Source organism: Cavia porcellus, unplaced genomic scaffold (genome assembly GCF_034190915.1).
Source record: "Cavia porcellus strain 051 isolate PalLab524CR breed Dunkin Hartley unplaced genomic scaffold, mCavPor4.1 scaffold_37, whole genome shotgun sequence".
Classification (NCBI taxonomy): Eukaryota; Metazoa; Chordata; class Mammalia; order Rodentia; family Caviidae; genus Cavia; species Cavia porcellus.
The window spans coordinates 11,296,981-11,315,067 of record NW_026947520.1 but is presented as its reverse complement, the minus strand read 5'-3'; the positions used below and the strand labels follow the sequence as shown (position 1 = coordinate 11,315,067).

At 38.8% G+C, this 18,087-nt stretch overlaps 2 long non-coding RNA genes across 2 annotated transcripts in view; both read left to right on the top strand.

Moving 5' to 3' along the window:
• The window catches only part of LOC106025316 (uncharacterized), a 199,990-nt gene that overhangs the window by 17,200 nt on the left and 164,703 nt on the right, over positions 1-18,087 (top strand). The window lies entirely within an intron of this gene.
• LOC111753929 (uncharacterized) lies at positions 10,668-17,947 on the top strand. Its single transcript, XR_002788684.2, has 2 exons — positions 10,668-15,936; positions 17,733-17,947. It is a non-coding gene; the product is annotated as an uncharacterized LOC111753929 (long non-coding RNA).

The following is an 18,087-nucleotide window of genomic DNA, read 5'->3' as shown; positions in this document are numbered from 1 at the left end:
CTGAAAATGAAGGCACATTATCAGGATTATATGATGTACACCTGTGTACTAGCAATTTTGGTGGTAATAAAATTTGACAAAGAGTATATGACAGATAACATTTGATGTTAGTACAAATACTACCATGATATATTTAGTTGTTATACTGCTGACTTTTATTAGTAGATGTTTGAAGTACATAATGATTACATTCACTATGAGAAATTGGTACAGGTACATAGCAAGCACACTTTAAGAGATTATTTATCTATAACCACATATTAACAGCAAACCCAATAAAACTTGCCACTTCATTTCTTTCCTTCAGAAAACAGGGACAAATGTTTGGAAATTTAAGTTGTTCACTCTGTGGTTGTGAAGATGCCCTGTGGAAGGAGAAAGAATAAGAAATCAAATAGACTATATATGCCAGGGAACAACGCTACCTTCACAACCTGCCTGAAAGGCTCAAGCCTACAATGAAATTGTCTTTGAGCAGATAGAGACGTGCAACTCACAGAGTTGCTGTGATGATTGAGAAGGTGCCTAACACGTTTGGTGAATAGTAAAACATTCCAAATGTCTTAGTTTATCTGCTAAGAATGCTGCCCAAGTACTTGGAAGTGGTGATGGTAGACTTGCTTTGTAGATTTTAACTCATAATCTCCCCCTCTTTTCAGAACATTCAGCTATTTCTGCTGTAGGGAATTTTTCAAAACCCATACAATTGAAACATTTGCTTTTTCCATTTGTAGAGATAATTGCTATTTTCTAATTGGCCTTGAGACAGTCGAAGGGAAGTATCTCTTCCCTCGGGCTCCCATTCTCCTCTGTAAATCTGCACATTATCTTTAAAACTTTATTATAGTTATGTGTACTTTTTTGCTTATTCACTGAGCTGTGAACTCCATGCTAGTAACTCACATTTAGGTCTTTATCCCTAAAGCATGTAAGTTACTGGCCCATGAAAAGCACTTAATAAATGTATGTTGCCTGAATGCATTTTCCCCCTAAATATAGCAAGGAATGCTTTATTATACAATGGGAATTCCACCGGGATTTTGTAAAATATTTTGACTATAAATATCTATATAATACAACTTTAAAGTTGCTTTACACACATATTAATATTCCAAAGTAGCAGTTATAAGTCAGTGCTCGATATGATCTCAGAAAACATTTTCTGAACTCCTATATGAGCATCACTTGGAGGAGGATTTTTCAGCATTTTTTCCCATAATATATATTTCTAGAAAAAAGCTTCTTGTGTGTTTTTCGAGTGTTTTGAATAAAGGCCAACCGTAAGCCAAATATTTCATGAAGTCAATTTGTTTTGTTTGTTTCACATTGCTTCGAGGTTATTCATTTCCAGTTAGTTCAGAAAATCACATCTGAGTTAAGAGAGCTGGGACTGGTATCTTGCAGAAAGTGAGAACTAGAAGTATGTAAAAATGAGGGTTAATTTTGCACAAACAATGTGAGGGCAGGGAGTTAACTGAGTAGTCAGTGCTGCATAGGGGTCATTAATGTACTAAAGTTTGTAATTATTTCTTACTGATAACACTATTAAAAAGCATCACTATTTCCCTTGGAAAAAAATTGAAGAGTGTAGGTGGACCAGCAAAAGGAGATGTGGCATGAATCCATAGAACCAAATTTCATCCCCATTTTTTCCTAATGTAGGTTTGAACTCAGTTTTGTAGAGGAAAATGTACATGAAAATATCCAGTATATTATATCCATGGTTCTTAAGATGGCTCAGTGGGCTTAGTGAGATATGAAAAGAGAAAGAATCAAAGGACTAGGATGACCAAAATATCTACAAATGTGCAAAGACATGAGCTGTCTGGTGGTGCATGCATTCTGGAACTGTGGTAGCAGTGGCCATGTGAATCTGTGTGAGTGCAGAACTACACAGAGCAAAGTGTATTCTCGTGTACATGCACATGTGGTGTGACAGAAGAGAGCCAGGGAGGGGAAATGATTATTTCTATAAAAGCGTAAAAGATGGTGGACTTTGCAGTCTTTTTATTTTTAGTACCGAAGATGGAGCCAGGGCTTGTGCAGTGAACTATACTCTTAGCCCTTCTTATTTCTGTTTTAAATTTTATTTTGAGACGGACTCTAAGTCACTAAGTTGCTCAGCCTGGACTGAAAGTTGAAATCTTCCTACCTCAGCCTCCCAGAGTGCTGGGAAATGTGGGTCACCAGGCCCAGCCCTTCCATGTCAATTTCATGGCTGTGAGATGCTAGGATAGTCACACATCAAGTGTAACCTTTGAGGAAAACTAGAACTTTTAGAGTATGTAACATTGCTCTGTATTGTTTAAGACTCCATCTAAATCTGTAATTGTCTGAACAGAAGAGTTCAAACTAGGAGTTTTTGTAATAAAAATGTGTATAAATATGGATCTCTCATTATTTTGTAAAATATATGACCTACAAGAAAAGCCTAGAAGGGATTAAGTTATTCATCCATCCACTGTGTGGGAGACAACTTGAGAGACTCCCCTTGAATGCAGGACAATTACTGCAACTTTGATTATATGGAGACTTGTTTCCTTATACGGATATGTACAGAGCTGACTATGGTATTTCCTTTTCTCTTCTACTTGTTCTAAGCATTGCAAATAAGGCCAGCTGAGATACTGGTATGTAATCTCTAAAGCCATCAGGCATCTCCTGTTTTCTCACATTGAGCTCTCTGTGAAAGGTATGAGCACAGCGAGATGGTAGAGCTCCAGGAATGTCAACTGGGTATGAGGCTCCAGATAAGGAGGTTATAAGTGCCCACGTCACAAAAATTTACACATCAGAAACCGGAAACAACAGCATCCTAAAACAATTCAGTTGTTAACCTTAATTGAATTATGCAAGTTGATCCTTCTGCATATTTTTATCTCTGCATTTTGCAGAGATGCTTTTCTCCCCATCCGTCTAGCCAACTCAAGTTACTTACATAGTTCTTTGCATTCTCACTGTCACTCATCCTCAAGCCACTCTCCTTCTTCACAAGATAATAAATTCGGGGAGAGGCCTGGGATCAGGACCTTTGTCTGCACATCTCATGGGGAGTTAGATTTAGGATCCCTTGGCTGACCTTAAATTGGAATCTGTCTTGGTGTCTTTACTCTCGCTGTTGGATGCTTTGGAGGTAGTAGATTGGAATTAACTTGCTGGGATTCCAATAGTGACTCAGTGGGATTATCAATATAACTGTTTGGACTGTGAGGAAGACTGGAAAAGTGATTACAATACATAGATGGCTCTACTCAATATTTGGGATTACAATACACTTGTCTACCCATTCATTCATCTGTCCATCTATCTGTTCATTCATCTGTCTGTCTTTTTTTTTGTTTGTTTTTCATTTTTTATTGGTACCAGAGATCGAACTCATGACCACCTGCTTGCAAGGCAGGTACTTATGCCGCTGAGTTAAATCCCCTGCCCCTATCTGTCTGTCTTTTAATCCATCGATGCATTTACTGATTATTTCTTTCTCTCCTTGTTATAACTTTTTCCTGTTTTAATGAGCTATCATCAACAAATAGGGTTTACATTTATTTAAAGTGTACAGCTTGATACTCTGATATATGCCCTCATTAAACCCCATTCCACTAGGTAACATACCTATCTCATCACACAGTTACCAGGGACTGTGTATGCATGTGTTGCATACACAGTGTGTGCTTTGCAGTGAGAGCACTCAAGATCCACCTTTGTAGAAAACCTCAAGTGTGTATCACAGTCTTATTAACTACATCTTCACATTGTATGTTAAATCTCCAGAACCTGCTCATTTTTAAATAACTGAAACTTTGTACTCTTTGATGATCACTTCCCATGGGTGCCTTTCCCCAGCCTCTGGAAACCAGCATGATGAACTCTGCTTCTATGAGTTTTGACTATTTTAGACTTCACACAAGTGATCATAAAGTATTCATTTTTTAGTGTCTGGTCCATTTCACTTTGCATAATGACCTTCAGTTTCTTCCATGTTGTCACAAATGGTAATGTTTTCTTCTTTATCAAAGCAAAATAATATTATATATACTATACTGTAAACTGTGCTACATATCTGTGTGTATCATGCATCTTTAAGCTTTCATGTGTTGTTGGGGATTTACATTGTTTCTGTGTCTTGGATATTTATGAATAATGTGTCAGTGAACATGAACACAACATTTACTTCATCCATTCCTCTATTGATGGGCACAGGTCACTTCCAAGATTTAGCTATTAGGAGTTGCGCTGCTATAAATATGCACGGCACAGATCACTGTGATATGATGTCTTTAACCCTTTGGGGAACATACATGTTAGAAGAACAGTTGAGTCAAATGGAATTTCTGTTTAGTTTTTTAAGGAATCTGATTTCCACAGTTGTGGTACTAGTTTATATTGCCACAAACAATGCATAAAAGCTTTTTCTCTCTGGAATTCTCATCTGTCTGTATTTGTTATTATTTGACTTCTTTATGGTAGCTGTTCTTTTGCTTTCATTTCCATTTATTTGATGGTTAGGAATGTTGCACATTCTTTATGTATTTATTAGCTATTTATACTTCTGCTTCTTCTAAGTTTCTATTTGCTTCACTTGCCCATTTTTTATTAGACTTTTTATTTTGAGGAGTCTATTTTTTCCTTTTGTGTTTAATGTATTCTTTATGTTAGTCTTTTTTACAAGCCATAGCTGGCAAAATTTCTCTCCCATTCTGTAAGCTCTGTAAGCTCCCATTCTTCACTCTGCTGGTATTCCTTTGCTTTGCAGAAACTTTTTGATTTGGTATAGTTAGTTTGTTGATACCATATGTTATTTCTTGTAGAATTGGGGTTTTGTTCATAAAATCCTTGTCTACATTTTGTATGGAGCAGTTGAAGCTGGAGATTGATCACATGTGTGGGGCTAAAGCAAGGCCAGCCCTGAAAACACAGAGAGCCCAAAACAAGCCGTGTAAACAAGCTGTTCCAGCCTCAAGAAGGCAAAGGGCCCAGGCCAGCCAGGCAAACAAGTTGCTAGGTAGTGGGGTTGAAACTGACATCTTCCTCTTGAATGTATAAATAAATGTGCTACAGTGGTTGAGCAGTTCCTTCCTTCCCATCAGGAGAGTAAGGGCTCCACTTGACCCCAGCTTTTGTCTCTTTATTTTCTCATCCTCTCACTGCCCTTCCCTTGGGAACATCTAGAGCTGCACCTGGTCACTACAACACTTACGTCTTCAAGAGCTTTACTTATTTTATTTTCCAGCAGATTAAATGTTGCTGTTTTAGTGTTTGGGCCTTCATTCATTCATATTTTAGTTTAGCATATAGTGTTAGGTGTGGGTCTAGACTCTTGCATGCAGACAGCCTGTTTTCCTGAAGGCATTTGTGAAAGTGGCTATATTAGCTCCACTGTGTGTTTCTGGTTTCTTTGTCAAAGCGCAAGTGGCTGAATGTGTTTGGATTTGTTTCTGTGTCCTTTATTCTGTTCCATCAATGCATGTTTGATTTTGTGAAAATATCACATTGGTTTTTTTTTTCACTATACTTTTGTAACATAAATTGAAATCTGGGATTTTGATGACTCCTGGATTGCTTCTGTCATCCTCATTTTTGTTTGTTTGGTTTTTGTTTTGCTCTTCTGGATCTCTTCCATCTCCCTATGAATTGTGGGGTATTTCTCTTATTCTTGGAGGAGTGCTGCAAGTATTTTGATTGGGATTGCCTTAAGTCTACCTAGGAGTTTGGAAAGTAACACCAGTGTGACAACATTGGTTTTTCTTACTCAGGGGCAATAGATATTGTTACCAAGGTTTCAAAAGCAACAAATGCTGGAGAGATTGTAGAGAAATACAAGGCTCAGAGACTTCCAGTAAGATGGCAGAGCAGTGAGCAGGAGAGAAGGAGACTCTGAAATTTCATGTCTGGACCCTGGAATATAGCAACATGAAGAAGAGAAGAAAGAAGGTAATAGTTCCCAGAACCCAGGAAGGACCTGAGGAGAGACTGAAGCCCAAGGGGAGAGTAAAGAGAGAAACCAGCAAAGGAGAAGGAGGAGGCGAGTGGAGCTTTCTCCCTGAACTCTGACTTACCTCACAGGAGGGGCTGCTCAAACCTGCAGGTGCAGAGTGACTACAGGCAACCCCAGGAGCCTCCACAGACAAGCACGGCAGTGGAGCAGATCCACGAACTGCAGTAGACTGCAGTGGCCGGTAGTGAGTTTTCACACTGGGACATCCTGTAAGAGATGGTGATGGGCCAGGAGCTGTTTTGGAGGAAGGCCAACTGAGCTCAGGACTCAGAGTGACTGCTTGTTCCATCTAGAGGCACTCAGCCCAGTTCAAAACCACAGGGACCTGGAAACTGTTGTTAGTTGGGTGGGTCTGGTCCCAGTCTCGCAGCTGAAGACCAGTTTAAACTTCAATGGAAATAGAGATGCAGGATCACTGGGATTATCCTCTACTTCACCGTGGAGCTGTTCCTGGCTTGCAAGGACTGACTGACATGGATATGAAATCTTCATACACTGTCAACCAGTAGCAGCAGAGCTGCATCATAAAGTAGACTTTTTTCTTTTCTTTTTTTCTTTCTTGTATTTCTGATTGTTTGCTTTTTTTGTTTTTTTCTTCATTGTTCTTGTTGTAAGTGTGAACATGGTTTCTAGTGTTGTTGCTCTGCTTCTTCTTCCTTTTATTATTATTTCTTCCTTTAATATTATTATTTCTTCCTTTTCTCTTACCTCCCTATCTTCTGCACCAGTTGCCCAAAGTTTGCATGATCCTCTTTTGTACTTCTGTCATGCTTTAATCTCTCCTTTTTCTTCTGTTCTCTATTTTCCCCTTAACATCTTATAAATTTTCTCCCCTGAGGGTAAAATTGACATACCAAAGACTTACTTATTGTACAATTTTCTGATTTGATTTAGATCTTGTTATATAACTGGAAATCTACCTCATGCTGTTAAAGGTGGCAAATTAATAGTCACCTCAATTTATTATCTAGGCTGTGTTTGAAACTATTGTTATTGCTGACTGTACCACTTTTGCCAAGGTGACACTGTTCTAACCAGCTTCCTGGTACACCAAGCTGAAATTGCCTAAGGGTCATAAATAATACTATAGGCCAGTGACAGAGAACAAAGGGCTGGGCCAATTAGGTGGCAACTTATCACCCCTAGTAAATTGAAGAGGGATAGATCTTGCAACAGACTCAAAATCCAATAGCTAGTTATACCTGGAAGACACTTGTGAAAATAGTAATTCCCTAAAGGTTCCATATACTAGCAATAATGCTACTCATCACAGGCAATTTTCAAGCATCAACCAGGGAATTAAACTAAGATAATATACAAAATGAGAAGACACTAAACAAGATGCAACCCCAGAGAGCCAGCTCACCAAAGGCAAACCCAGGGTGCAAGGAGGTGAAACTGTCAAAAAGCTGCTGCCTGCACTCTCTGAAGGGGTAACAATAAAGTAAATGAATAAGGCTCTAGAAAAGAAACAAATGAGAAAGAGTTTATCAGCTAACTATGGAGACAGTGACCATAATGAAAGACATGCTTAGTTTCTCTAGATCAGAGGCAGATAAAAAATAGAAAAGCTTAAAAAATAATTCAAACTATGAATGCCCAACATAGGAAAGAAATGGGATCAGAAAAACAGACTCAAACAGATACCCAAGAGATTAAAAATTCCTTTGAAAATATAGGTAGCAGGATGAGCCAATGTGAAGACAGAATCTCAGAGATAGAAGATGGGATTGTGGTTAGAGACCATGAAAAGTAAGATTTCTTAAAGACAGTAAGGGACTGCAAGACATTAATCTAGCAGCTGCTAGAGGATGCAAAGATGAATAAAATAAGATTAATTGGAATCAGTAAAAAGCATTAGATAATGAAAATGACATAAATAAACCTGTTCACATATATTATGGCCAAAACTACCCTGACAGGGAAAAGAATTTGATATGTAGATAAATCAGGCATAAATAGAACTACAATTAGCATGTTCAAAAAAATCTATAGAAAGTCACATAATAGTCAAAATTTCAGAAATTCAACATAAAAATAGAATATTGAAAGCTGTAGAGGAAAGAAACAACTCACAAAGAAAGCCCATATAAATCATAGTAGAAGTCCTCAAGTCAAGGAGAGTTTGGAGTGAAGTGTTTCAAGTTCTAAAAAAAAAAAACAAAAAACAAAAAAAAAAACAAACTCCAACTCAGATTTATATACCCTGCAAAATAGTCTTTCAAAATCAATGAACAAATGAGATACTTCCATGACAAAGAACACCTGAAGAAATTCATGAACAGCAAACCAGCACTTTGAAGTGTTTTGAAGGACATTGTAGAAAGAGATGACAAGGATTGCAACCCAATGAAGCCCAACAGAATGAATCCACCAGGCAAAGCAAACAATATAAATAACATGACAAACGTAAGTCAATACATATCAGTTACAACCATCCACTTTAATGGTGTCTATTCACCAATCAAAAGATACAGACTGGCAAAATGGACCAAGAAACAAGATCCAATGGAATGCTGCAAGCAGAAGCACATTTAATTTAAAAAGAAATTCATTCCTACAAGAGAAATTTATAATACCCATATCAGGAAAAGAGTAAGCTCAAATAAACAATATAATTTGAAACTTAATCTTCTAGAAAAAGAAAATATTAATGCAATGGAAACTAAGAAAACAATACAAAGAATCAGTGAATCGATGAGTTGATTCTTTGAAAGTTTAAATATAATTGATGAACACTTAGCCAGCCTTAAAAAAAGGAGGAAAACTCAGACCCGTGCAATTAGGAATAAAAAGGGCTAAATCACAACAGATCTTGTAGAAATCCAGAACATCAGCTTTACCTACTTTGAGAATTTGTATTCTAATAGGATGGAAAATGCAAAAGACGTTGACACATTCATAGATACACATGAATTATCAAAGCTGAATCAAAAAGGTATAAAAATTGTAAATTAAGCAATGCCAGTCAATTAAATAGAAGATGTAATTAAAAGCTCACCAAAAAGAAAGCCCATACGATTATAGTTTCACTGTTGACTTATGCAGGTATTTGGAGATGACCTAATACTGCTATACTGAAAACTACAGTACTCTAAAAAAGGAGATTGAATGGAGAGATATTCCTTGCTCTTAGGTAAGAAGAGCCAATATGGTGAAAATTGCCATACATTCAAAAGTGTTATACAGCTTTAATGTAATTCAAATCAAAATTCCAACAACATATTTCACAGAATTAGAGGAAACAATCTTAAAATTAATTTGGAACCAGAAGAGACCCAGAATAGTGAAGACAATTCTGGGCAACAAAGGCAAAGTGAGAGGCATCACAATCTATGACTCCAAATTATACTGCAAAGTTACTGTGACAAAAACATTATGTTACTGGCAAAATAACAAACAAACAAACAAAAAACCCAAAATACTAAAAACAAACCTCAACAAAACAAAGCACCGGACCTGAGGAACAATGGAACAGATTAGAGGATGCAGAAACAACTACAGATACCTTTAGCCACCTTATCTTTGAAAAATGGGCCAAACATGTTCACTGGGAGAGAGATAGCCTCTTTTGTAAATGGTGCTGGAAAAACTGACTTTGCACATGCCAAAGATTAAAACTAGACCCATATCTTTCACTATGTACTAATAATGAATCACATGAGATTCATTATAATCAGTATGGTCAAAATGGATCAAATATTAAAGCAGACGTGTTAAATCTGCTTGAAGATAGAATAAGTAAACTGTTGAAGACATAGATGTAGGCAATGACTTTATGAACAAAACCCTGATCACATAGGAGCTATCACAAAGAATCAACAACTAGGATTTCATCTTATTAAAAAGCTTTTGCACAGAAAGAGAAACTACCATCAGAGTGAAGAGACAGACTACAGTGTGGGAAAAAATCTTTTGCCAGTTGTTCCTCAGACTATCTAGGATATATAAAGAACTTAAACATGTCAGACCAACCAAATTTCAAAAAACATTCCAAAAATGGGTTTCTGAAACAAATAGACACTTCTCAGATGAAGAAGAAGAAATGGCAAATTAATGTATGAAAAATGTCTGACATCATTAGTCATTCAAGAAATGCAAATCAGCAGAATGCTAGGATTTCATCTCAACCCAGAAAGGATGGCTATCATCAAGAAATCAACCAGCAAAAAATGCTGACCAGTCTGTGGAGAAAAAGGAACCCTTCTCCATTGTTAGTGATAGTGTAAACTGGCGTAATCACTGTGAAAGTCAGTGTGGAAATTCTTCAAAAACCTAGTAGTAGAGGTTCCATTAAACCTAGTTATCTTGGCATCTTCCCCAAAGAATTAAAAGCATCATACAACAGCGACATGTGCACACCCATGTTTATAGCAGCAGAGTTTGTAATAGCTAAGTCTTGGAAGCAGCCCATCACTGATGAATCGATAAAGAAGATGTGCTTTTCTATACAATAGAGTGCTACTCTGCCATAAAGAATCATAAGCTAAGTGGATGCACCTTGAGGCCATTTTCTGAAGTGAATAAATCAGACACGTGTAAATACTGCATTGTTTCTCTCATATGAGAAACTGAGAGTGTAAGTAATGACCAAAATGTATAATAAATGTTGTACAATAGTAAGAAAATATTCAGATGGGAAGAGGAGGTAGTGGGGGGGGGGAGAAAAAATGATGACAAAATTAAAAAGAGAAAAGACATACGAGTATCATTATTTCAGGGGCACTCTGACCCAGAGGACAAATACTGTGCCACAGAAATATGCCTGGGATGGAGATTTCACTCGTCAGGTGAGGGAACAGTAGCCTCCAAAGGAAGGGCAGGTGCTTGGCATGGGATGGAGGTGCAGGAGATTGACGGTGCTCCGAAGGGGATGTGTAGTATTCCCTAGTGAAGATGAGCATTAGGAAAACTTCCTTGAAACCCACAGATCTTGAAGAAGTACTCACATTTCTCAGCTGCCACCTGTCCTGACTCAGAGAAACCACGAAAATGCCACCTAGCAGGCCCATGGGAACTAAAAACAGAGGTCTGAAATAATTTTAGCTTTTCACAAGAAGTGGCCTCTTCTTTTCCATTGCTGGGGCAAGGAATGAAAATAAGTATAAAGTAAGGGATGAATTAGACAAGGAGCTAGGGCACTGCCTTGTGGAGAGAGAGAAAGAGAGAGAGAGAGAGAGAGAGAGAGAGAGAGAGAGAGAGAGAGAGAGAGCACAGATGGGTATGGTGACTCTGGGATGCTAAAGCAAGAGAATCCTTGCCTAGTCAAGATATCAAGATATATTCTACCTCAAAAAAATAAGTAAAACTACAGAGTGCATCTCCTAGGTAAAAGGAATGCGTGTTTCTCAGAATGGTCAGGTTTATTCTATGGAAGTCAAGCAATATTTTGAGGCTTCTGCTGGGAGAAGGTTACAATAGTGAAACTCAGCAGATTCACAACATATGTGATGTCTGCATTAAGGAACATTTTTATGCTAAGAGATATACACTGTATATGGACAGAAACCTAGGGACTGTGGTCATGGCCTCACCTTCCTCTGGCTGAGTGAGCTGGGAAGCATGAGAATGCGGTGCACTACCCTCTGGGTATAGCCATGCTTCTGCTTAGTCAAATGATCACTATCATACCACATACCTCCAGGATATTTGCTCTCCTATGTCCTAAGCGTCACAGTCACCAGTCTCTGCTTCTCTACTGGAGATAAGCAAATTCCTGCTTTTCTGTTACCGTAGTGAAGGCCCTTGCCTTGAAACACCAGACTCTTTATCTCACCTGCTTTTCTAGAGTAGTTTTCTAGTAAGCATTTCTACTGCTAATTTTGGAAATCTTGAAAATCTAACTCATAGTTTTCTCACTCTGAGTCTTGGAATCACTGATCAGGCATGAAGTCCTTGGGTCAGGAAGACCAGGAGTCACCACAGATTTTCTGCTGTTCCTCAGGCTGTCCTACTGTGTCCATCCACAGAATTACTTTCTGCTTCCAGGTGAGGCTCTCTGCATCGTTAGCACAGGAAAATTCTGGGTATTTATTATTTATTTGTTGGTGCTCCTCAGAATGGAACCCACTGCCTTCTCATTGAGCTACATCCTCAGCCTACTTTTTAAGTTGTTTTTGCTATAAGACAGGACTTCGCTAAGTTATTAAGTTAACCAGCCCAGACATGAATTTATGGTACTCCCAACTCAGCCTCAAAGAGTATTGGGATTACAGGCATGTGCTACCAGACCTTGTTAAAATTCTGCTTTTTACTATGACAGAATTATGCTGTGTAGCCAGGCACTCCTGCAATCTAGCACTTAGGAGGCTGAGGCAGGAGAGTTGTTTGCAAATTTGAGACCAGCCTGGGCTATAAAGTAAGCCCACATCCAGCCTCAACTGCATAGTGAGACCCTGTCTCAAAGACAGAGAGAGAGTGGGGGGGGGGTTGTGTTACATTTCTCTTTTTTGTGTTTTGGGGCAGATAACTCAAATAAAATGTCCATTCCTTGACATAACAGCAACATGTTTTGCCCAGGGTATAAAAATATAGATTAAATTAGTGAACAATTCATCCCATAGATTTCTGTGCTAAACCAAAAAAACTGAGAGAGAGAATTACCCACGGAGTACAGGAAATATACCCCAAACCAAGTTAGTTTTTCTGATGGTGATTTCTAGAACACTAAGAAAATCTTTGAGACATGGTTTCCTCCTCTGTACAGTGTGGACGGCTGCTGAGAGAGCTGAGTAACAGTAGCAGGGCAGTGCTGTACTGAGTCAAATTAGAACCAGGGAAAAAAGGAAAATTCAGTAAGACTGCACTGACCAGTCTTTAAACTCCTAGTAAATTGCTCCCACAGACTTCTGGTATTGTTTTGATTTTTTAAAACTGTACAATTATTTGTCATGATTTCTTTGGCGCCTCTTTTAGATTTCAAGCTTGAAATAACTCGTTCATTCCCTTTGCTTGTCTTGGTCTTAAAACACAAGGTTTGCCATGAATCTGGAGTCAGTGAATGTTAAATACATGTATTTATGCTCATCCATGGCTCTATCATCTAAATTCATAAAGTAGGTCAGGCTAAATGCCTTAGAGAAATTCTAACGCAGGGATTGTTGAGCTTAACTCAAAAGAAAATTGGATTAATTTGGTTTAACTCAAAATTATCACCTGTTTCATCCCTAACATAGGAAGAAAAACTTTAGGAAGGATGAAGTAGGTTTAAAGTGTTAACTCTGTTTTTTTTTTTTTTTCTTTTTGTCAATGAAGGTTAAGAAGCTCATAGTTTTCTTAACACTAGAATACCGAGTACAGATTAGACCTATTTATTAAGTTTCTAAGTCCCTATAAACTGCTTATTTGAACAAAGTTATTAGAAGGTGAGGGGAAACAACATTGGTAGGAGTTTCACCATACCCTATGCATTCCAAACCATTTATTTTTATTTAACCTTATTTTATCAGGGTATTTGAAACTAGAGAGATTCATTGATGAAATCACAAGTGTTTGAAAATTCACCTTTGATGTTATCTATAATTTTTTAATGCCTAAATACTACACTCAGAAAAATATAGTAGTCATGAAATATTGGAGCTAAAAGGTCTTTTTTTCTGGTCCCAGGACTTGAACTCATGACCTCATGCTTGCCAGGCTGAAGCTAAAATGTCTTAAATAAATTCCAACCCAAGAGTTGTGGAGGTATAAGCGTCTCAGAGAAACATAACAAAACACATGTGTCATAAGTGTGGTGGCCTCACCTGTCATTCTAGCTCTGGGAGGCTGAAAAAGGAGGATTTCAAGTACAAACCAGCTTAGGCAACTTAAAGAAAGAAAAAAATTAAAGGTCTGGGACTATAGCTTACTCTCAAGACCTTGAGTTCAGTAAGTAAATAAAAATAGGTGGTTAACAAAATAAAAACTAGCTGGTGATTTAGCTCAGTGGCATAAGCTCCTGTCTTGCAAGTGCGTGGTCAGTTCATCCTCCATACCGATTTAAAAAAAAAAAACCTAAAAAATTTCAAAACCTGACACATGTGGCTTTTCCAGATGTCTCAGCGAGTGCAATGGCTGCAGCTTCATGTCCCTGCCTGTGGACAACCTGCTGCCAGCCTGATACATGACTTGGGTGGGCGTGCCCCCTCATCAGCTGCAGGAAGTGGGAAAAGCTGAAAGCCCTAAGCTTGCTCTAACCTCATTGGATGGAGTGGAGAGCCCAGGGGGTGGGTCCACATCTGAATCACGCAGGTGTCAGAGCTGGCAGCAGGGCCGATGGAGTCTTGGGGCCTCAGCCAGCTCCTGTGGGTTTCCTTATCAAGTAGTGTTGAAAGGCTGTGCACCTGGGAGACACAGTGGCTAAAGGCACATGCTGAAAAATCCCACTGCCAGTCTGCCAAATTAGCTACCACCACTTGTTAGCTATTTGATCTTAGCTACTTGACATTTTAAAAACCTTAGTCTCCTCATTAGTAACAGGGAAATATCTACTGAGTTAACCCCTGGTTTGCAGTGGTGATTAAGTGAAGGCAATGTACCATCATTAGGTGCCCAGCAGGATGGTGGTCTTTTTTATCAACTGTCACCTAGACTGATAGCTGGAATTAGTGATTTGGTCTCCAGGGTCTTCACTGCTGTCTCAACAACACCAGAAACATCTTCTGCTTAGTATACTTGATTTATGGACTAATTTACTTATCAGAGTTATCTATTCATTAAAAAAGACTTGTTGAGGAAAGTACTTAGTAGTCACTGCTGTATCTTGCGTTAGTGTAGCATCCCTGGCGTCTTTGTGAGAGGAAAGGCCGCACATGCTCTGGTCTTGTGCTTTGTTTTCTGCTAGGACTTTCTTGAAATGGGTCATCCGTTCCCCTAGCACGTGTACCCACAGCTTCACCAAGACCACCAAGTCTTCTGAAGTCAACTCTCACATTTTTATACAGCTTGCTGCATACATTTCCATTTCCTGCTTTTGACGCTTAAGTCTTGAGAGACTGCTGCACTGCTTGTCGTTTAAAAAGTACTCAGGAGCTGTCTTTTGGTACCAAGAATGAGACAAAGTGTAAACAATCACAGCGTTAAGTGAAATAAATTAGACACACAGGCATACATGTGGGATGGTTTTTCTTATGTGATAAGCCCAAAGTATAAATCAAGGAGCAAAATAAAGGCTAGATAATAAGAATCAGAGCGATAGAGCTTTATCAAGTAGGGAAGAGATCTAGAGATGGAGAGAGGGGGTTGGGGAAAGAGGGGAAGTGAATTAAGTTGTGCAAGTACCAACTCCCCATGATGAATATAGTCACTATGCATGCAAGCATGTCCTAATAAAAGCATTTGGTAAGTTATAAGGACTCTTAAAAAGGACCTCTCCATCCTAAAAGGTAAAGTTGAATCAGCTAACATAGAGTCAATACAATTAATGGATCATTACCTACTGATTTGTACAAACTCCACAGTTACACTCACAGTGTTGTAATTGGAACATGCATGTGCTTGCTTGAGGGTCCCTGTGTCAGTCAGCTTTTCTGTTACTAGGACACAATACCTGACACCCACAAATTAGAAGAGGAGAAGTTTAATCTGTTTGACAGTGTAGGGAGTTTCAGTACATAGTTAGCTCGGTCCAAGGCAGAAATATCATGGCATAAGGGAGTGTTAGAGCAATGGTGCTTAGTTCATGGTGACCAGGGAGCCGAGCAAGGGAACTGTACAAGAGAACATGAGATAAAGGACTAAGTGTAGTACCCAATACCGCCCCTCCATGACACACCCAGACACTCAAGAAATGTGTGAGTCCCAAAACAACCAAACAAACAATGAAAACCAACAATCACAGTCTCGTGAAGATCCTGTCTCTTCCTTCTCCTTTCCCCCCACTTAGGGAACACTTAACTGTGGATTGACTTGGTGAATAACAGGAGTCTCTCCCTAAGGAGAAAGAAGTGAAACGTGGATAGAAGGTAACTGCAAAGCAATATGCTTTACTTTGGTATAGGGAGGAGGATGGATTATTTTAGGGACTGTGGGTAGGTGAAGAGGTGTCAAAAAGGACTTCTAGCAAGGGATAACATCTGATGTGATGTTTAACTAAAATCGTTTCACACCATAAATGCTAAAGATGGCAATCCTTGTAAGAGTCCCACAAAATAGTATAGTTATTCTCTCCGCCTTCTCAGTGCCCTGTACATTCCAGCCCTCTGCTCTGCATCTTGTCCTGCTTTTTTGGACATTCACCTTACCTGTCCACACTTCGACACTGAGTTTAGATGTGGGACTTGTATTGGACAATGGAATGTGTACAGACTGACTAAAACATTCCAAGCAAGAGCACTACTATGCTTTAGTTGGTTTGATGGTCCTCCTTTTGGCAAGGAGAATAGATGTGTCCAGTATTGCCCCTGCTCATTCAGTGCAGGCACTAGTATAAGAAGACTTAAGAAACAGAGCCACACAGAACCTCATCTGACCCACAGATAAAAGTACATGATGTGTGTAAGTAATAAACTTTTATCATCACAAGGTACAAAAGCATTACAGTTTATGTGGTAGCAAGATTGGCTAGAAAAACTCTGCAAAATATTGTTATCTCTACTTCTGAAGACAGAGCTAGATATGGAGAGGATTTGGGTAACAGGCTCCATCATGAATTTAATAAGAAAAGAGGTCCATGACTTACAGGAAAGTATACCGTGTTCCATATTTTTCAAAGCATCCAGTCCATAAGCAACAGCTTATGTAAGGGAACAGACATGGACAATTTAGTATGTAAACAACTTGGTATTTCTGAGTTAAGCATTGTAAAGAGTATCAGGGATAGTTACAGATGAGGATAGGATAGCAGATAAGTAGGTTTGATCATGGATGACCTTTAAATGTGTTAACATGTTGACTTGTAGCTAAAGAACTAATGCCTGAGTTGATGTGTCAGGCAGTAGAGATAAAATACTGTAGGTTGGGGGCTTATGCAAGACAAATTTGTTTTCTGATTCTGCTGGGGGTAGTCTAAGGACAAGATGCCAGGAAATTGGTGTCTGGTTAGGCCTTTATTCCTAACTTGTAAGAGGTCACCTTTTTCCGGTGTTCTCTTTGCAGGGAGAGAGGGAAACAAGAAGAGGAGAGAGGAAGAGAGGGAGAGAGAGAGAAGAGAGAGAGAAGGAGGAGGAGAATGGGAAAAGAAAGAGACAGGAAGGAGGAGGAAGGAAAGAGGAGGAGGAGGAGAAGGGAGAGAGTGAGTTGAACAGGTGTCCTGTTATCTCATGCTTTTCTTATTTACTTTTGACACTACCCTGTAAGACCTGGTCCTACTCCTATAACTTCATTTAACTTGAATCACCTTGTGTCTATATACAGCTGTACTAGGAGCTAAGACTGTTGAGGAATGAATAGTTCAATCTGAAATAAGTACTTTGGAGGAAACGTATTGAATATTTTAGAATTTTCAGCGCTCTGTATTGATCTGCATTAAATAAAATGCTATAAATTTAAGCTTACAGCAAACACAGATATATTATGCTTTTATTCTAGATCAGTTAACCATTTTACTATATAAATCTGCAAAGGAGGAGAGATTTTGGCCAAGGTCACATGAGTAATTAATCCCAGCCAAAGGAGAAGTCACAGTCTTCTAACTCTCCCCGGGTTTCTAAGAATCCAAACCAATCATCTGGTTAAACAAACTTCTTCAGCAAAGTGCTGATTTCTGTCCAAGTCTAGATGCTTTCCTTGAACTTCTGAAGTATCTGTTTTTTCACCTCAGGTAACGTTCTTCCAGGAACCCTGAATCTGCACAATGCCCCTCTCATTCCATCAGTCTCTGTTGTCACATTTCCATCTCAATTCCTGCCCCAGGTGATACTGCTCCCTGGGAGAAGAAATGAGCCATCACTGTACCCCTGTGCTAACCCACTAGCTTGCTGAAGTGTGCAGATAAAGAAGCCTGGAAAAGAACTAATAAAAGTTTTCCTAATGATATGTCAGTTTTTCAAATTGCTTCTTTCATTCACACATCACTTTCAGGCCGTGATAACATGGGAACAAACAATATTTTATGCAAATTTTCAAGTTAAATAAAAGCATTGCTAGTCAGTCAGTTAGGTTCCTATGCTCAGTGC